At 39.3% G+C, this 24,578-nt stretch overlaps 1 pseudogene; it reads left to right on the top strand.

Annotated features, from left to right (window-relative positions):
- The first annotated feature begins 6,913 nt into the window (after positions 1–6,913).
- On the top strand, positions 6,914–24,055 carry LOC126076236 (C-type lectin domain family 4 member A-like; annotated as a pseudogene).
- Positions 24,056–24,578: the final 523 nt, after the last annotated feature.

Below are 24,578 nucleotides of genomic sequence, written 5' to 3'. Positions count from 1 at the left end.
TAGAATGATGTTGGCTTGCTTTGTATAGATGCCCTTTATTATTTTGAGGAATATTTCTTCAATTTCTATTTTGCTGAGAGTTTTTATCATGAATGGGTGTTGGACTTTGTCAAATGCCTTTTCTGCATCAATTGATAAGATCATGTGGTTTTTGTCTTTTGTTTTATTTATATGGTGGATTACATTAATGGTTTTTCTAATATTAAACCAACCTTGCATACCTGGTATAAATCCCACTTGGTCGTGGTGGATTATTTTTCTGATATGTTGTTGAATTCTATTGGCTAGAATTTTGTTGAGGATTTTTGCATCTATGTTCATGAGGGATATAGGTCTGTAATTTTCTTTTTTTGTGATGTCTTTACCTGGTTTTGGTATCAAGGATATGGTGGCTTCATAGAATGAGTTAGGTAGTATTCCATCATTTTCTATGCTTTGAAACAGTTTTAGTAGTAGTAGTGTTAACTCTTCTCTGAAAGTTTGGTAGAACTCTGCAGTGAAGCCATCCGGGCCAGGGCTTTTTTTTTGTTGGGAGTTTTTTGATTATCTTTTCAATCTCTTTTTTTCTCATGGGTCTATTTAGTTGTTCTACTTTTGATTGTGTTAGTTTAGGTAGATAGTGTTTTTCTAGGAATTCATCCATTTCTTCCAGGTTTGCAAATTTGTTAGAATACCATTTTTCATAATAATCTGATATGATTATTTTAATTTCAGTTGGGTCTCTTGTGATGTGGCCCATCTCGTTCTTATTTGGGTTATTTGTTTCCTTTCCTGTATTTCTTTAGTCAGTCTGGCCAATGGTTTATCAATTTGTTAATTTTTTCAAAGAACGAGCTTTTGGCTTTGTTAATTCTTTCAATTGTTTTTCTGTTCTCTAATTCATTTAGTTCAGCTCTAATTTTTATTATTTGTTTTCTTCTGGTGCCTGATGGATTCTTTTGTTGCTCACTTTCTATTTGTTCAAGTTGTAGGGACAGTTCTCTGATTTTGGCTCTTTCTTCTTTTTGTATGGGTGCATTTATTGATACAATTGACCTGTGAACACTGCTTTTGCTGTGTCCCAGAGGTTTTGATAGGAAGTGTTTTCATTCTTGTTGCATTCTATGAATTACTTTATTCCCTCCTTAATGTCTTCTATAACCCAGTCTTTTTTGAGCAGGGTATTGTTCAGTTTCCATATATTTGATTTCTTTTCCCTGATTTTTCTCTTATTGATTTCTACTTTTATGGCCTTGTGGTCTGAGAAGATGCTTTGTAATATTTCGATGTTTTGGATTCTGCAAAGGTTTGTTTTATGACCTAATATGTGATCTATTCTAGAGAATGTTCCATGTGCACTAGAAAAAAAAGTATACTTTGCAGCTGTTGGGTGGAGTGTTCTGTATAGGTCTATGAGGGCAAGTTGGTTGATTGTAGAAATTAGGTCTTCCGTGTCTCTATTGAGCTTCTTACTGGAAGTCCCATCCTTCTCCGAAAGCGGTGTGTTGAAGTCTCCTGCTATAATTGTGGAGGTGTCTATTTTCACTTTTCAGTTCTGTTAAAGTTTGTTTTCTGTATCTTGCAGCCCTGTCATTGGGTGCATAAATATTTAATATGGTTAAGTCTTCCTGGTCAATTGTCCCTTTAATCAATATGTAGTGTCCTTCTTTATCCTTTGTGGTGGATTTAACTTGGAAGTCTATTTTGTCAGAAATTAATATTGCCGCTCCTGCTTTTTTTTGGTTGTTGTTTGCTTGATATATTTTTTTCCATCCTTTGAGTTTTAGTTTGTTTGTGTCTCTAAGTCTAAGGTGTGTCTCTTGTAGGCAGCATATAGATGGATCATGTTTCTTTATCCAGTCTGAGACTCTCTGTCTCTTTATTGGTGCATTTAGTCCATTTACATTCAGTGTGATTATAGATAAGTATGTGTTTAGTGCTGTCATTTTGATGCCTTTTTGTGTGTGTTGTTGACCATTTCATTTTTCCACTTACTTTTTTGTGCTGAGATGTTTTTCTTTGTAAATTGTGTGTTCCTCATTTTCGCAGAAGTTGAATTTATGTTTGCTGAGTCATTACATTTTTCTTGGTTTTTATTCTGAGTTATGGAATTGTTAGACCTCTTTGTGGTTACCTTAATATTTACCCCTATTTTTCTAAGTAAAAACCTAACTTGTATCGCCCTATATTGCCTTGTTTTCCTCTCCATATGGCAGTGCTATGCCTCCTGTATTTAGTCCCTCTTTTTGATTATTGTGATCTTTTACATATTGACTTCAATGATTCCCTGTTTTGAGTGTTTTTTTCTTTTTAAAATTAATCTTAATTTGTTTTTGTGATTTCCTTATTTGAGTTGATATCAGGATGTTCTGCTCTGTGACCTTACCTTGTGTTGTTATCTGATGTTATTGATTTTCTGACCAAACAATTTCCTTTAGTATTTCTTGTAGCTTTGGTTTGGTTTTTGCAAATTCTCTAAGCTTGTGTTTATCTGTAAATGTTTTAATTTCACCTTCATATTTGAGAGAGAGTTCTGCTGGATATATGATCCTTGGCCGGCAGTTTTTCTCCTTCAGTGCTCTATATATGTCATCCCATTGCCTTCTTGCCTGCATGGTTTCTGCTGAGTAGTCTGAACTTATTCTTATTGATTCTCTTTTGTAGGAGACCTTTCTTTTATCTCTGGCTGCTTTTAAAATTTTCTCTTTATCTTTGGTTCTGGGAAGTTTGATGATAATATGTCTTGGTGATTTTCATTTTGGATCAATCTTATATGGGGTTCAATGAGCATCTTGGGTAGATATCCTTTCGTCTTTCATGATGTCAGGGAAGTTTTCTGCCCACAGATCTTCAACTATTCTCTCTGTATTTTCTGTTATCCCTCCTTGTTCTGGAACTCCAATCATACACAAGTTATTCTTCTTGATAGAGTCCCACATGATTCTTAGGTTTTCTTCATTTTTTAAAATTCTTTTATCGGATTTTTCTTCAACTATATTGGTGTCAATTGCCTTACCCTGCATCTCCCCCACTCTGCATTCCAATTGCTCGATTCTGCTCCTCTGACTTCCTATTGAGTTGTCTAATTCTGTAATTTTACTGTTAATCTTTTGCATTTCTGAATGCTGTCTCTGTATGGATTCTTGCAGCTTATTAATTTTTCCACTATGTTCTTGAATAAACTTTTTGATTTCTTCAACTGCTTTATCAGTGTGTTCCTTGGCTTTTTCTGTAGATTGCCTTATTTGATTTTTGAAGTCATCCCTGATGCCTTGAAGCATTCTTTAAATTAGTTTTTTATATTCTGCATCTGTCAATTCCAGGATTGTATCTTCATTTGGGAAAGATTTTGATTCTTTAATTTGGGGAGTTGTAGAAACAATCATGGTCTGCTCCTTTATGTGGTTTGGTATCGACTGCTGTCTCCGAGCTATCTATAAGATATTGTAATGATTTATTTTATATTTGCTCACTGAGTCTTATCTTGTTTTGTTTTCTTTCAATATATGTAGATGGGCTACTAGATTGTGCTGTCTTGATCGTTGTAGCGTTTGAATCATTTATGTCCTCTTACCAGCTGGTTTGGGCTGTTACCAGAAATATAAGCCTAAGAATCCATTCACTATTCTTGAGTAGAATCTGATTTTCAGTCACCAAGTGTGTGGGGTAGACTGTCAACTATTTGCTTAGAGGAGTAGTGGTGATAGTTGTGTGCACCAGATTCTAGTAGCAGCAGGGGGTCACATTCCCAGGGGGGCAGGATGCTGACAGGCTTTCCCCAAGTGCCAGTGAGGTAGGTGTGTCTCTATTCCTAAAGCACTTTGGTGGGTGGGCTTTGGAGCTGTACCTTAGGCACCCAATGCATGTGCCTCTACAGATTGGTAGATGTCACTATCCTCAGACCCCTATGGCAGGAGGTTAGGTGGTTTGGGTGGAGCTTCAGCTCTCAGTTCCCCATTTTGGGTCAGTGAGGCTCTGTTTAATAGGTAGAGATATCAGAACTGGGAAACTTGTCTTTCCAGTAATCTGCTAAAACAATTACAGTCAGATCCCTATCAGAATTGCCTTTGCATTGTAATAGCCACCTTGTTCCCTGTAGGGCTGAAAGCCGAAGATTGTGGATCTCATTTGCTTGGCTGGAGCTGGTTCTGTATTTTCAGTCCAATTTTGGGAAGTCAGGGAAGGATTTTTGGTCCCTGGGTTTTTTGTAGCTGCTTCTCTCAGGCCAGGAGAATGGGTCAGGGAAAGACAAAACAAACAAAGAAACAAAAAAACCCACAGAGCACTTCACTGTCTGGCCCAGGAAATTCCAGTGTTAATGAAGCTGCCTGGGAAGGGGAGGGGAGGGATCAGATAGATAGGAGAGAGTAGCACCCAGGAATATAGACAAAGTTACTTATCTTGCTTGGTGATGACTGTTTTATCTGAGATTCCCAAGGGGTGTGTATGCTATGTGTGTTGGCTGGGTCCAGATTGGCCCCGAGGGTCAGGCCCGTGTCCTGTGTTTGTGCTGTCTCAGAAGCTGTCGTCAGTTCCTCCGCTCCCAGTCCAAAGCCCAGTGCCAAGGTTCCCCAGCTGGGATGCCGTAGTCCAGGCTCCAAAACCAATAGCTGCCTCTTGGTGACTTCTCCTCCTGTCAGCTGCATCGCTGCACTGTGTGTGTGCACTGGCTGGGCTTCCCCCAAGGTCACTTCTGGGGGCTAGGGCTGTGTCCCGTGTTTGCACCATCTCAGGATGCCGTGCTCAGCTCTCCTGCTCCCAGTCAAAAGCCCGGTGCCAAGGTTTTCTGACTGGGACGCTGGGTCCAGGCTCTGAAAACTGTCACTCCTTCCCTATGGTTGCTCGTTCTCTCATTAGCCGCATTAGTGTGCAGCCTGCTTGTGCTGGCTGAATCTCTACGGAGGTTACCCCAGGGGGCTAGTGGTTAGGGCTGTGTCCTGTACCTGCCCCGCCTCAGCAGGCCGCAATCAGCCCCGCCACTCGGCACCAGAGAACAGCAGGGGCTCAAGGCTGTGGAGTGGGTCGCGGGTTCCAGAAGCGGCCGTTGGTTCAGGGCGCAACACTTTGCTCACCTTTCGCTCAGGTCAACTCTTTAGATCTGTGTTTGATGGCCAGGGTTTGTAGATTGTCATGTATGTGATTGATTCACTTGTTTTTCCGAGTCTTTGTTGAAAGAGGGATCCGAGGTAACGTCTACCTACTCAGACATCTTGGCCCCGCCTCCTATAAACTCACTTCTCTCTTTGATATGTTAAAAGAGATTAGCTTAAGACACTACCTAATCTTGTAGATCTCACCAATATAACTGCCACTAACCCATCTTATTACATCATTTTGATAGGATTTACAACATATAGGAAAATCACATAAAATGGTGGACAATCACACAAAATCATGGACAATCACACAAAATCATGGACAATCACACAAAATCATGGACAATCACACAATACTGAGAATCATGGCCCAGCTAAGTTGACAGATATTTTTGGGAGACACAATTCAATCCATGACAATATATATATATATATATATATATATATATATATATATATAGTTTTAAAAACCTTTCCCACAAAATACTTTTTGATTACAAAAGGGGAAAAGAGTAACTTTATAGTGAAGAAGTTTGGCAGAAATCACCTTAATTAGCTGATCTAAGTGAACATTATCAATAAAGGGAGAAGTTGAAATTGTGTACCATCTGATAGGATGTAATGATAAGAACATAACATCATTTTGGGGGTATTTCTGCCCCTGAGGAACACCAGACAAAACCAAATTGAGTGAATTCTATGAAATAATTGGACTGTAATCTTCACAAGTGTCAGTCTTGAAAGTCCAGGGAAGACTGAGGAATAGTTGGAGACTGAAGAAGACTAACAACATGTATTATTGAGACAATTAGCAAAACTGGAATGGGGTTTGAGGATTAGAGGATAGTAACGTACCAATGGAGGAGCCCTGGTGGTGAAATGGTTAAATGCTCAGCTGCTAATTGAAAGGTGGGCAGTTCAAACCCACCAGCTATTCGTTGGGACAAAGATGTTGCAATCTGCTTCCAGAAAGATTACAGCATTGGAAACCCTATGGGGCAGTTGTACTGTGTCCTATAGGGTTGCTATGAATTGGAATCGACTTGATGGCAATGGGTGATGTATTGATGAGGTGACTGGGTGGCAAAAACTATTAAGCACTCAACTACTAATTGAAAGTTTGGCAATTTAAACCCATCAATAGGTGCCCTGGAAGAGAAATCTGGCTATTTCCCAAAAATAGGCCATTGAAAATCCTATGGAGCACAGTTCTACTCTGACACACATGTGGTCTCCATGAGTTTGAATCAACTCTACAGCAACTGGCTCAATGTATCAGTGTTAATTTCTTGATTTTGGTGATTATATTTTGGTTACTCAGGAGAAGTTAGTTGAATATAGGAAATACACACTAAAGTATTTGGAGGTGATGGGGTACCAGATTAGCAACATATTCTCATGTGGGCTATTTGAACCCCATATGCACCCACATGCAAACAGAATTATTTGAATTTCATTCTTCCTGGTGAATTCAGAAAACACTCTCAGCAAATGTTTTCTAACCACTTGGTCCCTCTTTTTTTTCTTCCTGTTTTCTTCCCCAACCTTTTGAGTTCCCACTTATTACATTTGCTAGGGTATGTGTAAATGTTGTGATTCTGTCTGTGCTGCTTCTGGAGGTTGGATCTCTCTCTGTGGACTGAGTGGATTCACATTGATGTTTGTAGTTTTACAGGATGCTTCTTAAGGGTACTTGCCCATTTGGGATCTTTGCTCTCATGTAGTTAAGTGACAGGAAGTATCACCGTTTAGCATCATATTAGTTCTCACTTTAAAGATATTTTAAGGAAGGGTTAAAAAATAAATTTTCTGAAGAAAGCAAAAGACCTTTTCTCAACATGGCTTCAGAGATCGCTTATGCTGAAGTGACGCTTAAAAATGAATCCAAGACCTCAGGTGCCAACTCAGAGCCTCCTGTAGGTAAGAAACATTTTCTGGTGGTCAGAGTTGGTGATGAAATGAAGAATGAAGACAAGGTATTATAAAAGAGATATAGGTAACTGTTATGGATTGAATTGTGTCTCCTCAAAATGTGTGACACCTTGGCTATGTCATGATTCCCAGTACTGTGTGATTATTCACCATTTTGTCATCTGATGTGATTTTCCCATGTGTTGTAAACCCTACTTCTATGATGTTAATGAGACCGAATGGAATCTACAAGATGAGGTTGTATCTTGAATCAGTCTCTTTTGGGATATAAAAGAGAGACACAAGCACAGAGACGGGGGACCTCCTACCACTAGGAAAGCAGAGACAGGAGCAGACAGTGTGTCCTTTGGACCTGGGGTCCCTGCACTGAGACTCTCCTAGACTAGGGAAGATTGATGACTAGGACCTTCCCCCAGAACTGACAGAGAAAGCCTTTACCTGGAACTATCACCTTGAATTTGGATTTGTAGCCTCCTAGATTGTGAGAGAATAAATTTCTCTTCATTAAAGCCATCTACTTGTGATATTTTTGTTATAGCAACACTAGATAACTAAGACAGTGATGTTAATTGCTGGTTCTGTGAGTGGCCATGACTGGAAAACTGAGGATTCCTATAATATGGCAGTGCCTATAGAGAGGCATTAAAGAGTTGTACAGTTAAATGACAGAGAAGAAAAGATGTGATGACTGTGTCTTTAGCATTAACTATGAAATGACTATGAAAAAACTAAGGTGTGAGAAATCAATTACAGTCCCACACTAATGAAAGCACTAATGTTTCTCAGGAGTTGTTCTCCTGTGCCTTCTGAGGCTCAGTGGGGCTGGGGTCAATGATTGGGTCCAGCTTATGAACCATGTCCAGCCTACAAAGGTATTAGTGCACTTAGGGTGAAGAGTGTTGAGGGTGTATTTTCTAGTTCTAGACTGAAGTGGAACAAGTGAACATTGTAGATGAAAGACTAGAAAGCCTAACAAAGAAAGCAAGTGCTTTAAATCTTCAGGGATAATTCTCTGAAATCATAAAGTCCATTGCATATTGCATCTCCAAGACAGACTCAATTAATTGGACTTGGGAGTTTATAAAAGGTAATTTGGGTCGCAAGTACGGTATCTTAGATATAGAGCAAAACAGATTTAAAAAGTGTGCGCAGACTACAAGAAGTTACGCGAGCGGGTCAATATTGCTCAGGCTTTTTGAAAACATTTCTCTGGAGATATGAACAAGCGTGAAGGAAAACTCTTTTTCCCTCTTCAAAAACTTTATATCATTTCTTTATTATGTTGTTTTTATTGTTAGGTGCCGTGGAGTCTGTTCCGACTCATAGTGACCCTACGTACAGAAGGAAAAACTTCCCGGTTGCACCGTCCTCACGATCATTGCTATGTATGAGCCCATTGTTGCAGCCACTGTGTCAACCCATCTTGTTGAGGGTCTTCCTTTTTTTTTTTTTTGCAGACCCTCTACTTTACAAAGCATTATTTCCTTTTCCAGGGGCTGGTCCCTCCTAATAATATGTCCAAAGGACATGAGATGAAGTCTAGCCATCCTTGCTCCTGATGAGCATCCTGGCTGTACTTCTTCCAAGACAGATTTGTTCTTCTGCTAGTCCATTCTTTATCCTACAACGAATAATGTTCAGTATAGAAAAAATTATCAACTAGAGCTATACAAAGCTTTAAATTATACTTAATCTTACCATCTAGAAATAACTATAATTTACATTTTAGTGTATCTTCTTTAAGGTTTAAATATATATAAATGTATATATATATTTTTCTAAATATGAGATCATATTATATCATACTGAGGGTTTTTTTCTCCCCCCACTTGACAATATAAGTTTCAGAAAGTAATTCTTAACTGTGATGTGGGGACTAAAAGGAACTAACCTTATCCTAAGTAAATGATCACAGATGATTATAAAGATTTATCTGCTGTAGCATTACTCAGAGACCCTGGGTGGTGTAAACAGGTAAACCCTTGACTACTAGCCAAAAGGTTGTCAGTTTGAACCCACCCAGAGACACCTTGGAAGACAGGCCTGGGGATCTGTGTCTGAAAGTTCACAGCCTTGAAAACCCTATAGAGCAGTTCTACTTTGCAAACATGGGGTCTTCAGGAGTTGGAATCGACTCAACAACAACTAACTACAATAGCAGCATTATTTAAGGCTCTTAAAGTTGGAAATGATTTAGAGAGTTATTTAAATATGTAACAAAATATCATATGACTATAATAGTGTTAAGGAAGAAAATATGGTGGTAAAAAATGTTCATGGTATAGTGTAAAGGAAAACAGTGGACTAAACAAAACAAATAAAAATTTGTGGTGTGTCAATCTTGTAGGAAAATGTGTACATACATACGCATTAAAAATTGCTGGACAGATAGAAAGCAAATGTTAGTAATAGCTATCTCTCAATGACAGGAATTTGGGCTTTTGTGCATTTTCTAAAGTTTCTACAATGAACGTGATTATTTTTTCACATTCGTTTTTCTATTCCTATTATTATTTCAGATGTCATACAGTTAGTAGTTGTGTGTTACACAAGAAAAGGAAGAGGAGGAAGAAAAGGAAGCAAGGACAGAATTTATAACTGATGCATCTAATTTGGTTTCTCTTCCAGCTCCCAAATAGAAGACCAGCCCTCAGCAAAGTAACCCTGGTTTTCCCAAGATTCTTCTTGTCTCATTGCTGATACTTCTGCTGCTGTTGGCAATCTCATTCTTTATTGCTTTTATCAGTAAGTATACCACCCGCATCAGTAAGGAACTTCTGTCTTACAAGAACAGAGAGCATCTATTAGATACTGGCATTTAACAATGGCTTTTTTTATATACAAAAATATGGAGAGGCTTTTTTCTGAGGGAGACATAATTGGTGGGAGTTTATGAGGAATTTTAAGGAGCCCTGGTGGTGCAGTGGTTAAAGTGCCCTGCTGCTAACTGAAAGGTCTGTGGTTTGAATCCACCAGCCACTCCTCTGGAGAAAGATGCAGCAATTTGCTTCTGTAAAGATTACAGCCTTGGAAACTCCATGGGGCAGGCCTACTCTGTCCTATAGGGTTGTTATGAGTTGGATTTGACTTGATTGCAACTCGTTTGGTTTTGCTTTATCGGAACTTTTGCTCTTTATTTGTATTTATTCTCCTTAAAAATAATGGAATCCACTCCATTAAAGAAATTGTAAAGCATTTGTGTGGGCATGTGTGCGTGTGTTGCAGAGGAAAGTCTTTGGGCACTATCTCTTCTTTAGACATAACCAAAAAACCACTGCACTATCAGGGGTCCACATTAGGCATAGTGCCCATAGATTATGTGAGGCCGAATCTTTATTTCTTTAGTGGCACTTTTAAGGCCAACTCTATTTGAGTAAACAAAAACTGGTACAATGGGATGAGTAGGTGGACAAGATAAAACATAACCGGGAGAGTTCCCTTTGTATTTTCAGCCTATCTATTTTTGTCCTGCTCAAGACTATGTGAGTTCTAAAAGTCAATTTAGCAAATAGGTGAATTTCTGCGTATCTTTGGCCATAAGAGTTTACGAAATTTTAAAAAGATAAAACAGCCAGTAAATATTTGGGTAGATTTTATTCATTCATTTGGTCATTCAATAAACAGTAATTGGAAGTTACTGTATGTCAGGCACTGTGCCAGCCAGAGAGGCCAGCCTGAGCTACACTTCCGGGCCTCAAGGGCTGCAAAGAATGGTGGCAGAGGAAGTCAAATGAACCAATGGTTATAATGTTATATGGTAAGTGTTTACTAGAAGTAAGTACAGGAGTCTGGGCTAGGCTTCTTGAAGGAGTTGATATCTGGGCTTAGTTAAGAAGGGAGTGAAGAGCATGTTATGAAATAAATTGTGTGTACACAGATATGTGAAACAGCATAGTAAAATTTTGGGAATGGAAATACGTATGGGAGAAACATATGGTGCTAAGTGAGGAACTGTGAAAGATGAAGTTGTAGATGGGAGAAATAAGCAGGACTCAGAGCATGAAGAGTGTTATGTACTATTCTAAGGAGTCTGGGTTTTTTCCTGAAGGCTATTATATCATTTATCTTTTGGCACTTAATAAACCAATCTAAATCTTAGTGGACTAAAACAACAACTCCTTATTTAACTCATGATTTTGTGGGTTGACAATTATGGCTGGGTTCAGCTCAGAGGCTTTTCTGGTCCCAACTGAGCTCATTCATGCATATGCAGTGAGGTGCCAGTCACCTAGGCAACCCAGCTTCTGAGGGTTGGGTAGGTGTTGGCTGGAGCAACAGGGCTAGCCTGGTGAATAATTGTTCCAAAGACATATTATTGAGACAATTGGCAAAACTGGAATGGGGTTCTAGGATTAGATGATAGTAATGTATCAGTGAAGGTGTGCTGGTGGTGCAATGGTTAAGCATTTCGCTTCTAAACACAAGGTGAGCAGTTCAAACTCACCAGCCGCTCCATGAGACTAAGATGTTGCAATCCAGTTCCAGAAAGTTTACAGAGTTGGAAACCCTATGGGGTAGTTGTAGTGTGTCCTATAGGGTTGCTATGAGTCACAATTGACTTGATGGCAATAGGTAATGTGTCACTGAGGTGCAGTGGGCTACTACCTGAAAGGTTGGGGGTTCAAACCCATTAAAAGGTGTCCTGGAGGAGAGGTCTGGCAATGTACTTCCCAAAAATAGGCCATTGAAAACCCTACGAAGGACAGTTCTACCCTGACACACATGTGGTATCCATGAGTTGGAATCAACTTGCAGCAGCTGTTTTAATGTACCAGTGTTAATTTCTTGATTTTGATGATTATATTTTGGTTACTCAGGAGAAGTTCCCTGAATGTAGGAAATACACAGTAAAGTATTTGGGGGTGATAGGGTATCATATCAGCAACTTACTCTCAAGTGGCTCAGGAAAAAAAGTTTTGTACTTGTAAGTTTTCTAAGTTTGTGGTTGTTCCAAACCTAAAAAAAAAAAAAAAAAGTTTTGTGACTTTAAAGAGGTGTGCTTATAACTCACATTGGAAGGAGATCATGAAAGAATTTCACCTTGGTGTGCTCACGTCCACTGTGGCCCATGGTGGGATAGTTTGAATGTCCAGTTTCCCCTGCAACCATGTCCACTATCGAGACTTTTCTGTTGGAATTGGGAAGTCAGCTGATATCACTGATCTTCATGTTGAAGTCCCCTCTGCCCTGGGATGTGACGCCAGACTGCAAGAGTCAGACTTGGGGAAATATGTTGGGAGATATTGATGGTGGTGAATTTTGTTACTTTTACCTGTTGTTGTGTGCCAGTGAGTTGATTCTGACTCATAGAGACTCTATATGAAAGAGTAGATCTGTTCTACAGGATTTCCTAGGTTGCACTCTTTATGGGAGCAGATGACCAAGTCTTTTGTCTGAGGAACAGCTGGGTGGGTTTGACCTGCCAGCTTCGGATTAACATCTGAGAGTGTAGCCATTGTGCTACCATTGGGTATTTGAACCCATATGCACCCACATACAAACATAATTATTTCAGTTTTATTCTTCCTGGTGAATTTAGAGAACACAGCTTTCAGCAAAGATTCCCTAACCATTTGGTTCTTTTTTTTCTTCCTATTTCTTTCCCCACCCATTGAGTTCCCACTTGTTACATTTGCTAGGTTATGTGTAAATGCTGTGGTTCTCACTGTGCTGCTCCTGGGGGTTGGGCCTCTCTCTGTGGACTGAGTGGGCTCATATTGAGGTTTTTAGATTGCACAGGATACATCTCAGGGGTACTTGCCCATTTGGGACCTCTGCTTTCATGCAGTTGAGTGATAGGAAGTATCACTATTTAGCACCATGTTTGTTTTCAATTTTAAGATATTTTAAGGGAGGGATGAAACAAATTTTCTGAAGAAAGCAAAAGACCTCTTCTCAACATGGCTTCAGAGATCTTTTATGCTGAAGTGGGGTTCAAAAAGAAATCCAACATCTCAGGTGCCAACTCAGAGCCTCCTGCAGGTAAGAAACATTTTCTGGTGGTCAGAGTTGGTGATGAGACGAAGAATGAAGAGAAGGTATTATAAATGAGACATAGGTAATTGTTATGGTTTGAATTGTGTCCCCCCAAAATGTGTGTCACCTTGGCTATGCCATGATTCCCAGTGTTGTGTGATTGTCTAACATTTTGTCATCTGATGTTATTGTTTTATGTGTTATAAATCCTACCTCTATGATGTTAATGAGGCAGGATTAGAGGCAGTTAAATTAATGAGGCAGGACTCAATCTATAAATAGGTTGTATCTTGAGTCAATCTTTTTTGAAATATAAAAGAGAGAAGCAAGCAGAGAGACAGGGGGACTTCCTACCACCAATAAAGCAAAGCTGGGAGTAGAGTGTGTCCTTTGGACCTAGGATCCCTGCACCGTGATGCTCCTAGACCAGAGGAAGCTTGAGGACCAGGATCTTCTCCCAGAGCCGATAGAGAAAGCCTTCACCTGGAGCTGTCACCTTGAATTTGGACTTGTAGTCTCCTAGACTGTGAGAGAGTAAATTTCTCTTCATTAAAGCCATCCACTTGTGATATTTCTATTATAGCAGAACTAGAAAAAAAAATTTTTTTTTTTTTTAGATAACTGAGACAGTGATGTTAGTTGCTATTTCTGTGAGTGGCCATGACTGGAAACACTGAGGATTCCTATAAGATTGAGTTTCCTATAGATAGGCATTAAGGAGTTGTACAGCTAAATGATAGGGAAGAAAAGATATGATGACCTTGTCTTTGTCCTTAATTCTGGTGACTATGAGAAAACTAAAGTATGAGAAATCAACTACAGTCCTACTCTAATGAAAGTACTAATGATTCTGAGAAGTTATGCCCCTGTGTCTTCTGAGGTTCAGGGGGCTGGAGTCCAATGATTGGATCCATCTCATCAACAATGTCAGGCCGAGACACAGAGATTATTGATATATTAGTGTGTTTTGGATGAAGAGTGTTGAGGGTGTATTTTTTAGTTTTGGACCGAAGTGGAAAAAAAGAACATTGTAGGTGAAAGACTAGAAAGTCTAACAAAGAAAGCAAGTGTCTTAAATCTTCAGGAAAAATTTTCTGAAATCAGAAAATCCATTGCATATCGTATTTCCAAGACAGACTCAAATAATTAGGCTTGGGAGTTGAAAAAAAGTAATATGGATTGCAAGCGTTGTATCTTAGATACAGAGCAAAAAAGATAAAAAATAATACATGCAGACTACAAGAAGTTATGGGAGAGGTCCAAGATTGCTCAGGCTTTCAAAAACATTTCTCTGGAGATATGAGCAAGCATGAGAGGAAACTCTTTTCCCTCTTCAAAAACTTTATGTCATTTCTTCACTATGTTGTTATTGCTAGGTGCCGTAGAGTCGGTTCTCACTCATAGTGACCCTATACACCACAGAACAAAAAACTTCCTGATTGCACTGTCTTTACAATCATTGCTATGTTTGAGCTCATTGTTGCAGCCACTGTGTCAATCTATCTCATAGACAGTCGTCCTTTTTTTTTCGATAACCCCCTACCAAGCATGGTCCTTCCCAGGGACTGGTCCGTCGTGATGACATGTCCGAAAGACGTGAGATGAAGTCTTGCCATCCTTGCTTCTAATAAGCATTCTGGCTGTACGTCTTCCAAGACAGATTTGTTCTTCTGCCAGTCCATTCATTATTACACAAGTAATAATATTCATTATAGAAAAAATTATCAACTAGAGGTACACAAGAATTTAAGTTATACTTAACCTTACCATCCAGAAATAAGCATAATTTAAATATTAGTGTATATCCTTTCAGGTATAAATACACATAAATGTGTATACATATTTTTTTTCTAAATATGACATCACATTATACAATACTGAGGCCCCCTACCCCCACAACTTGACAATACAACTTTCAGAAAGTAATTCTTCACTATGAAGTGGAGACTAAAAAGAATGACCTTATCCTAAGGAAAAGATCAAGGATGATTATAAAAATTTATCTGCTATAACATTGCTCACAGTCCCTGGGTGGTGTAAATAGTTAAGTGCTTGACTACTAGCCAAAATATTCGCAGTTCGAACCCACTCAGAGGCACCTTGGAAGACAGGCCTGGCCATCTGTTTCTGAAATGTCACAGCCTTGAAAACCCTATGACGCAGATCTACTCTGCAAACATGGGGTCTTCAGGAGTTGGAATCGACTCAACTAACAACAGCATTATTTAAGGTCATTAAAAATGGAAACAATTTAGAGAGTTATTTAAATATATAGCAAAATATAATGTGACCTTAATAGTATTAAGGAAGAAAATATGGTGGTAAAAAAATGTTCATGGTATAGTATAAAGGAAAACAATGGACTAGAAATCAGTACTTATGGTGTGTCAATCATGTGGGAAAATGTGCACATATGTACATGTGCTTTAAAGATTGCTGGAAGGATAGAGAGCAAAATGTTAGTAATAGCTATCTCTCAATGATAGGAGTTTGGGCTTTTATGCGTTTTCTAAAGTTTCTACCGATAGGGTCACTATGAGTAGGAATCGACTCGTCGGCACTGGGTTAAAGTTTCTACAATGAACATTATTATTTCTTTTTCTATTCCTATTATTCTTTAAAATGTTATACAGTTGGTAATTGTGTGTCATCGAAGAAAAGGAAGAGGAGGAAGAAGAGGAAGCCAGGACAGAATTTATAACTGATGCATCAAATTTGGTTTCTCTTTCAGCTTCTAAAGAGAAGACCAGCCCTCAGCAAAGTAACCCTGGTTTTTGCAAGCAGTTTCTTGCCTCATTGCTGATACTTTTGCTGCTATTGGCAGTCTCATTCTTTATCGCTTTTATCAGTAAGTATGCCGCCTGAATCAGTAAGGACCTTCTGCCTTACAAGAACAGAGGTCGTCTGTTAGATACTGACATTTAACAAAGGGTTTATACAAAAATATGGAGAAGATTTTTCTGAGGGAGACATAATTAGTGGGAGTTTATTAAGAATTTTAAGGAGCTCTGGTGGTGCAGTGGTTAAAGTGCTCTGCTGTTATCCGAAAGGTCTGTGGTTTGAATCTGCCATCTGCTCCATGCGAGAAAGATGTGGCAGTCTGTTTCAGTAAAGATTAAAGCCTTGGAAACTCCATGGGCCAGGTCTACTCTATCCTATAGCGTCGCTATGAGTCGGAATTGACTGGATGGCAAGTAGTTCGGTTTTGTTTTATTGGGAATTTTGCTTATTATTTGTATTAGTTACTCTCCGTAAAAATAATGGAATCCACTCCATTAGAGAAATTGAAAAGCATATGTGTGGGCATGTGTGTGTGTGTTGCAGAGGAAAGTCTTTGGGCACTATCTCTACATTAGATGTAACCAAAAAAAATCACTGAACCGCCAGGGCTCCACATTAGACATAGTGCCCATAGATTATGTGAGAATGAGTCTTCATTTCCTTAGTAACACTTTTAAGGCCAACCCTATTTGAGTGGCATGAAAGTGATATTTTGGGATGAGTAGGTGGACAAGAGGAAACATACCAGGCAGAGTTCCCTATTGCATTTTCAGCCTATTTATTTTTGTCCTGCTCAAGACTATGTGAGTTTTAAAAGCCAACTTAGCAAATAGGTGAATTTCTGCATATTTGGCTATAAGAATTTATGAAATTTTTAGAAGATATAATGGCCAGTGTTTATTTGGGTAGATTTTATTAATTCATTTGGTCATTCAGTAAGCAGTGATGGGCAGCCACTGTATATCAAGCACTGTGCCAACCAGAGAGGCCAGTCAGAGCCATAGCATGGGGTCTCAAGAACTGAAGAGAATGGTACTAGAGGTAGTCAACTGAACCAGCGGTTATAATGTTATATGGCATGTGGTTACTGGAAGTAAATACTAGAGTCTGGGCTGGTTTCCTGAAGGAGTTGACATGTGGGCTTAGTTAAGAAGGGAATGAAGAGCAAGTTATGAAAATTTTGTGTACACAGAGATATGGAAGAACATAGTAAAATTTTGGAAGTATAAATATGTACGAAAGGAACATATGGTGCTAAGTGAGGAACTGTGAGAGATGAAGTTGTAGATGGGAGAAATAGGCAGGGCTCAGAGCACGAAGAGTGTTATGCTCCATTCTAAGGAGTCTGGATTTGTTTCCTGAAGATTATCATATCATTTATCTTTTGGTGCTTAATAAACCAGTCTAAATCTTAGTGGACTAAAACAAGAACTCTACTTAGGTCATGATTTTGTGGGTTGGTAATTAGGGCTGGGCTCAGCTCAGAGGCTCTTCTGGTCCCAGCTGAGCTCACTCATGCATATGCAATAAGGTGCCAGTCACCTAGGCAACTGAGCTTCTGAGAGTTGGCTAGACGTAGGCTTAGAGCTGGCACGTTGTTACTGCTTCTACATTATATTGGCCAAAGGAAGCCATAAGGCCAGACCAGATCCAACAGTTGAAGAAATAAACCCCACTTCCTGATGGGAGAAGCTGCAGTCACATTGAAAAGTCATGTGGCTACAGGGAAGGATGGAGAACTGTGGCAATGTTTGCCGTGTGTCACAGTCATGTAGAACCAGTGAAGAATTTTAAGCAGGGAAGTGATGTAATCAAACATGACTTATAGAAATATGCTTTTGGCAGGAGCAAATGCATGTATGGATAAAATTGGAGGCAAAGAGAATAAGTATAAGGGTATAGGGCTAATTCATTAATCCAATTGAGAAATAGCGAGAGCTTGACCTAAGGCTATTAATAGTGAAGAAAAAGATCATGGTGGGGAGGTATAATCAAGGAGGTAGAGGCTTAATGAATATTTAGGAGAATAAGGGACCCAGAGAAGTAAAGTATGACTGACTCTAAGTTTCTGCCTTGGTCAACACAGACATCATGAAGTTATTCAAAGAGGTAGACAGTATAGGATGAGTAGCAGTTTTGGGTTGGAAGACAGTGATTTAGGTTTTGGGCATGTTGAGTTTTATATGACTGTGGGAACCTCAAATGGACATGCCTAATGGGAGACATATTCATCTGAATTTCAGGAGAGAAGTCTGAGTTTTAGAAGTCATTTACATGTAGGTTGTAGTTAAAGCTATAGGAATGCATGACATCACTCAGGGAGAGGATTTAGTATAAGAAGAGGGATAAGGGTGCAACCCTGGGTAATACTACATTTTAAAAGAGGTGAATGGAGGTAAAGGAGCTTTTGAAGAGTGTAAGGAGCAGCAGCAAGAGAGATTAAGCAAAGACAGAAAAAAGTAGTGCCCCAAGAGATAAGGGGGAAGAGAACTGGGATCCAGTAGTCAGGGAGGTTGAGTAGGAAGACTAGTAAGTGGCCTTTGGATACATCCTATAAAGGATTACTGACAACCCATTGAAAGGGTGATTTTAGTGGAATGGTGGAAGTAGAAGTCAGAATGCAGTGTGTCAAGGAACAAATGAAAGGTAAGGAGGGCTGGAAGAAAAGGCAGTTTCTATAAGAGGAGGTAATTTAGTTTTTAATTGGAGAGACTTGAGGATGTTGGTATGCTGAGGAGTAAGAGCCTGTTGGGATGGAGAGAGGAAAGAAGAGGAAGAGAATAATGTTCTGATCAACATCAGTGTGTCCTTTTCTGATTCCTCGCTCTCCAAGTTAACTCAAAATTCCCCAGAATTAGATGAATTGTGTCCCTCAAAGACTCATGCTGTGTATATCCTGAAATTGGTATGTGTTTGAGTATTCTCTCTCTGACTCCTCTCCCTCCAATCTCGAGGCTTAGCCCTTGCCTGTATCCTACACTTAGTCTTTAAATATAATCAGATCCATTCTAATAAAACAGCCATGTGCTTTTCCAGCTATGGATCATTCAGTTATTCCTGGAGGAATCTATGGTTTTAAAACCAGTAGGATTAGGATTATGTTGATGATAGAGTGAAGGAAAATTTTTTCCACAGCCAGGATTCCTCTACTCAATTAATTGGTCCTTTGTAGATTTTGTTCCTACAGACAACTCAAGAAAGTAACAGTCAAGAACAAAGTTATAATATGACAAGAAAAGTGAATGGTGTTTTTTCCTTTTCCAGTTTTTTTTCAAAGACATTCTCAGCTTCCAAAAGAAAAAGACAATCCAGAATAAGTGTTTCATGGAAAATTGATATGTGAGAGAACATATTTGAATATGGAAGGTAAAAATTAGTATGTATAATTTATTTGCTTTCTTTACTGTGTTAGTATCCCTAATCAGGTAGATGACCCTAAGAAGTTGAGTCTCATGATCATTTTAAGCTACAAGTGTAAAAATATATAGGATCTAAAATTTGTATATGTATAACTTCAATGTGTCTGTGTAATAAAATAGAGGCTTAGTGTGAAAAAAGATTACAATGCTTTTGAATTCCTTCAGCCTTCATTTCCCTCTGAAATTTCTGTGCACACTTGCTCTTTTTCGAACACAGCAGTTAAAACTATACTCTCTAATGAAAGATCTGATCTGCTTCTGTTTTAAGCGTTTTATCACTTTTGATCCTCAGGAAGCAGATAGAGCAGATATTTTTGCTGGGTGTAAAATCCTGGGTTGACTTCTTTTCTTTCAGCACTTGGAAAATATTGTGCCACTTTGTTCTGGCCTCCATAGTTTCTAATGGGAACATCTTCTATCATTCTAATTGTTTTTCCCCTATAGATAAGGTGTTGTTCTGGCTGCTTTCAAGATTTTTTCTTGGTCTGTAGCTTTCAGAAGTTTACTTATGTTGCATCTTGGCATGGATTTCTTTGGTCTTAGTATGTTCAGTGGTCTCTCAGAATCTTGAGTCTATAGGTTTATGTTGATTTCCAAATTTAAGATGCTTTCAGCCATTATTCCTTTGAGTATTTTTTCAGCCCCATCTTGTTTTACCTCTCCTTTTGAGATTCAGGTAACATGAATGTTAGATCTTTTGTTATAGTCCCACAGGTCCCTGAGCTTCTGTTCTTCTTCTATTCTTAATTCTATTTTCTTTGTTTTTCAGATTGGGGAATTTCTATTCTTTTTCTCTCCCGTTTCAACAATTCTTTCCTACGTTGTGTCCATTCTGCTGTTGAGTCCATCCACTGAATGTTTTTTTATTTAGTCATTGTATTTTTCCATTCTAAAGTTTCATTTTTTCTCTTTTTTTAAAAAAAATCTTCTTTGTCTTTATTTCTTTGCAAAGTCTATTTCTTCAGTGAAGCTTCCTATTTTTCATTTGTTTCTAGAGTGTACATACTCTCTAATGGAAATATTTTTAACATGACTGCTTGTAAATCTTCGCCAGATAATTCTAACATTTCTGTCATCTTAGTGTTGATGTGTCATATGGATTGAATTGTGTCTCTCAAAAATATGTGTTGTAAATTGTAATCTTTTTGCATGTGGTAATAATCCCATTTGGGAATGTGTTGCTCTGTTATGTTAATAAGGCAGGATTAGTGTTGAGTGTTCTTGAGTCAGCCTCTTTTGAGATATAAAAGAGATTAAACAAGCATCAGAGATGGTAAAAGATTGATGTCAAGCCACATGGAGAGCTGCAAGGAACCTGGAAACAGAAGCTGAAGAGACAAGGACCTTCCTCCAAGGCTGAGAGAGAAAGCCTTCTCCTGGAGACAGTGCACTGAATTCAGACTCTAGCCTCCTAAATGTGAGAAACTAAATTCCTTTTTGTTAAAACCATCCACTTGTGTTATTTCTGTTACAGCAGCACTAGATAACTAAGACAGCATTTTTTAAAATTGTGCTTGAAGTGAAAGTTTACAGTGCAAGTTAGTTTCTCATACAAAAATTTATAATTTATACGCACATTGTTTTGAGACCCTAGTTGCTCTTCGTATAATGTGACAGCAAACTCCTGCTTTCCACCCTGTGTTTCCTGTGTCCATTCAACCAGCTCCTGTCCCTTTCTGTCTTCTTATCTCACTTCTGGACATGAGCTGCCCATTTAGTCTCATGAATCTACTTGAGCTAAGAAACACACTCTTCACAAGTATCATTTTATGTCCAGTCTAATCTTTGTCTGAAGAGTTGGCTTTGGGAATGGTTTTAGCTTTGGTCTAACAGAGTGTCCAGGGACCATGTCCTTTGGGGTCCCTCCAGTCTCAGTCTGACCAATATGTCTGGTCTTTTTACTAGAATTTGAGTTCTGCACCCAACTTTTTGGATGCTAGCCTTGTTGGGGTGAAATGGAATCTCATTGTAGTTTTGATTTGCATTTCTCTAATGGCTAATGATCATGAGCATTTCCTCATGTATCAAGGCAGCATCTATTAATTGTGTTTTTTCATTAGCTTGAGATCTTCTTGGTTCTTGGTATGGTGAGTACGTTCCTATTGAAATCTGGATATTTTCAATTTATGTTATGAGACTTTAAATCTTTTTAAAATTTTTATTGTGCTTTAAGTGAAAGTTTACAAATCAAGTCAGGGTCTCACACAAAAACCTATATACACCTTGCTACATACTCTCAATTGCTCTCCCCCTAATGAGACAGCCCGCTCCCTGTCTCCACTCTCTTTTCGTGTCCACTTTGTCAGCTTCTAACCCCCACTGCCTTCTCATCTCCCTTCCAGGGAGGAGATGCCAACATAGTCTCAAGTGTCCACCTGATCCAAGAAGCTTGCTCCTCACCAGCATCCCTTTCCAACCCATCGTCTAGTCCAGTCCCTGTCTGAAGAGTTGGCTTTGGGAATTGTTCCTGTCCTGGGCCAATGAGACTTTACATCTTATTTAAACCATCTTTTTTAGTTGGCTTTTTCTGTCACCACTCTGACAGGGATAAAGGGGCTCCACCTTGTCGCTGCTTGATGGAGGTAGAAATTCAGGTTCCTCACTCAGCCTGTGTTGACACCTGAGGAATGAGGGATCCTTGTCACTGCTGGGTGGGAGTGGGATTTCTGATCTCCATGTGGTCTCCACAGGTAATTCATGGATGGTGTGTTCTCTTTACTGCTGGGCATAGAAAAAGTCCTGACTCTCCACTAGGACTTCTTTGACACCAACCCCGTGAGAAGCTGCAGAGGTGCCTCATTACTGCCAGGCTGGAGTGGAAGTCCAAGCTCCCCACATGATCTGTACGGACACTGCAGGGTGGGGATGTCTCTTAACTGACTATTGCATTAAAAGTCCCACTCCTTACTTGACCTTCTTTGACACCACCCCGGTAGAGGTGTGGGGGGACCTTGTTACAACTTTGCAAGGGTGGAAGTCTGTCTACACATTTATCCTTTGATGGAATGGAGGCCACAGATCCCCTCCCCCTCCCCCCTCCCCCCATGATCTTTGGTGGTAATAGAGTGATTATTGTCTAAAAGTTTTATGTCTTGTTATGCTTCCCATTTCCTGATCCTTTGGATAGAGTAAGAAGGCTCTTGTAGGGCCCCCATTTTTTTTGCCTGCCCCTGTTGATGTTCCTGGGTCACCATATCTTCAATTCCAAGTCTGGGATTATGGGGCAAAGAGAAACCCTGGGAAATCACCGTGTCATTCCTTTGGTCCCAAGATCCCTAGCAAGTCTGCCATCGTTTGGAGCCTTCCTATGTTTGTTTGGAAACCCTGGTGGCATAGTGGTTAAGTGCTGTGGCTGCTAACCAAAAGGTCAGCAGTTCAAATCCACCAGGCGCTCCTTGGAAACTCTATGGGACAGTTCTACTCTGACCTATAGGGTGGCTATGAGCTGGAATCGACTCAACAGCAATGGGGTAAGGATATGTTTGTTTGGAAACCCTGGTGGCATAGTGGTTGAGAGCGATAGCTGCTAACCAAAAAGGTCAGCAGTTCAAATCCACCAGGCATTCCTTGGAAACTCTATGGGGCAGTTCTACTCTGCCTATACGGTTGCTATGAATAAGAATTGACTCAACAGCAATGGGTTTGGTTTTTGGGTTTGGTTTGTTTGTTTTATATTTACTGTCAAAGATGTTTAGTTGTACTTAGTGAGAGGAAGAGCGAAAAGTATGTCTACCCCATCTTCCCAAAAGCCGAAGTTTCCTTTGGTGCTTTGTTTTAAACTATTAACACTTTAGAAATTACTTTCCTTACATTGCGCTCGTATGTCTCTCTTCCCAATACAGGGAAATGTTGGGGCTGCTGGCCAGAGAATTGGATGGTATCTAATACCAGCTGCTACTTTATTTCTTCTGAAGCAAAAACTTGGTCTGAGAGTGAGAAGAACTGCACTGGGATGGGAGCTCATCTGCTGGTGATCAACACCAAGAAGGAGCAGGTACTTTCTAATGGACCATGAAGCAGGAGCCCTGCCTGGGGTTTGTTCATCTCTGTTGACTGAGAGGAGGTTTTATTGTTCTGGGATGTTGGTGCCATGAAAGAAGGCTTTTAGGAAAGCAAATAGGAGAGTCTCCTAAGCCTTTACATTCTGCATCTTCTTCCTGCTTTAATAAAACCTCTCTCAAACATGTGGGAGGTGAGTGGAAGGATGAGAAAATTTCAATGTGAATTATCAGTTTCTTCTTTCAACATGTACATGTTTTATACATCATTCACTACTTAACAAAGAAAGGGTATTAAGTGAAATACAGAAACAAATTTGAATCTTGAGACTCACAATCAACAATCAGAAATGAAGTTAAAGCATCGCTGAAGTTATGGAAGAAAAAATTATGAAATCTGTGAACACTGCCGTATGTACAACTCTGAAGAATATGATTTTTTAGAGAAGAGGGAAAGTGGGTATGGAATTAGAATCGAGTCTGATCATGGTTAGAACTCTCTCCCACGTGCTCATAAGTGATATATTTGATCCTGCCCTGTTCAGTCACAGAAGTCCTGTGATCATCGTGAGGGACCATTTGACTTTCCCTGGTTCCTGTTCCTTTCTTCTCTTTTCTCTAAGACCATAAGAAACTCATTACAACCGAAGTACTTTACAGTCTGTGAGTCTTTTCTTTCTTCTCTCAGCTGTTGATAACCCAGAAGCTGAAAAGAGAATTTGCTTACTATGTGGGGCTATCAGACCCAGATGAGAAACACCAGTGGCGATGGGTAGACCAGTCACCATACAATAAAAGTGTCACGAGTATAGCATTCAGTAAAAGAATTCTGAATTCTGCACCATACTGGGCCATTCTAGCTCTCAGCTGCTAAACAACAATAGCAACAGTTAAAAACGATCTTTTCTTTTAAGCCCAGGTCTATTTGACACTGAAATCTGTGCTTTTAACCATACTTATATCTTTAAATAAAACAAAAATTCATGTTATTTAAGGCTATAATTAAGTAATAAGTTTAAATATTTGTCCTAAAGCAAAAGCACTAAATTCTGGTAATCTTATTGTAACTCCTATTTATATGGTTTTTAAAGAACTTTTAAATACTTTAGAATACATTAACAGCTTTGATCCTCATACCAATTGTGTAAAATACACGTGGATAGTACTCAATCCCCATTTTTTAGATAGGAAACCTGAGACTCAGGAAATTATGTTACTTGCCCAGGATAACCGAATGAGTAGCAGATTCAGAGATCTTGACTAGTTCAAATGCAGTATGTAAAGAACAAACTGTATTGATACTTGAGACCAGGGGAAATCTTTTCATCACTTAAGGAAGCCCGGTGGGAATGGCGGTGCCCTGGTTGTGTAGTGGTTAAGAACATGGCTGCTAACCA

This window comes from Elephas maximus, chromosome 4 (genome assembly GCF_024166365.1).
Source record: "Elephas maximus indicus isolate mEleMax1 chromosome 4, mEleMax1 primary haplotype, whole genome shotgun sequence".
NCBI classification, from domain to species: Eukaryota; Metazoa; Chordata; class Mammalia; order Proboscidea; family Elephantidae; genus Elephas; species Elephas maximus.
The sequence above is the reverse complement of the archived record's forward strand: the minus strand, read 5'-3'. Positions and strand labels throughout refer to the sequence as shown.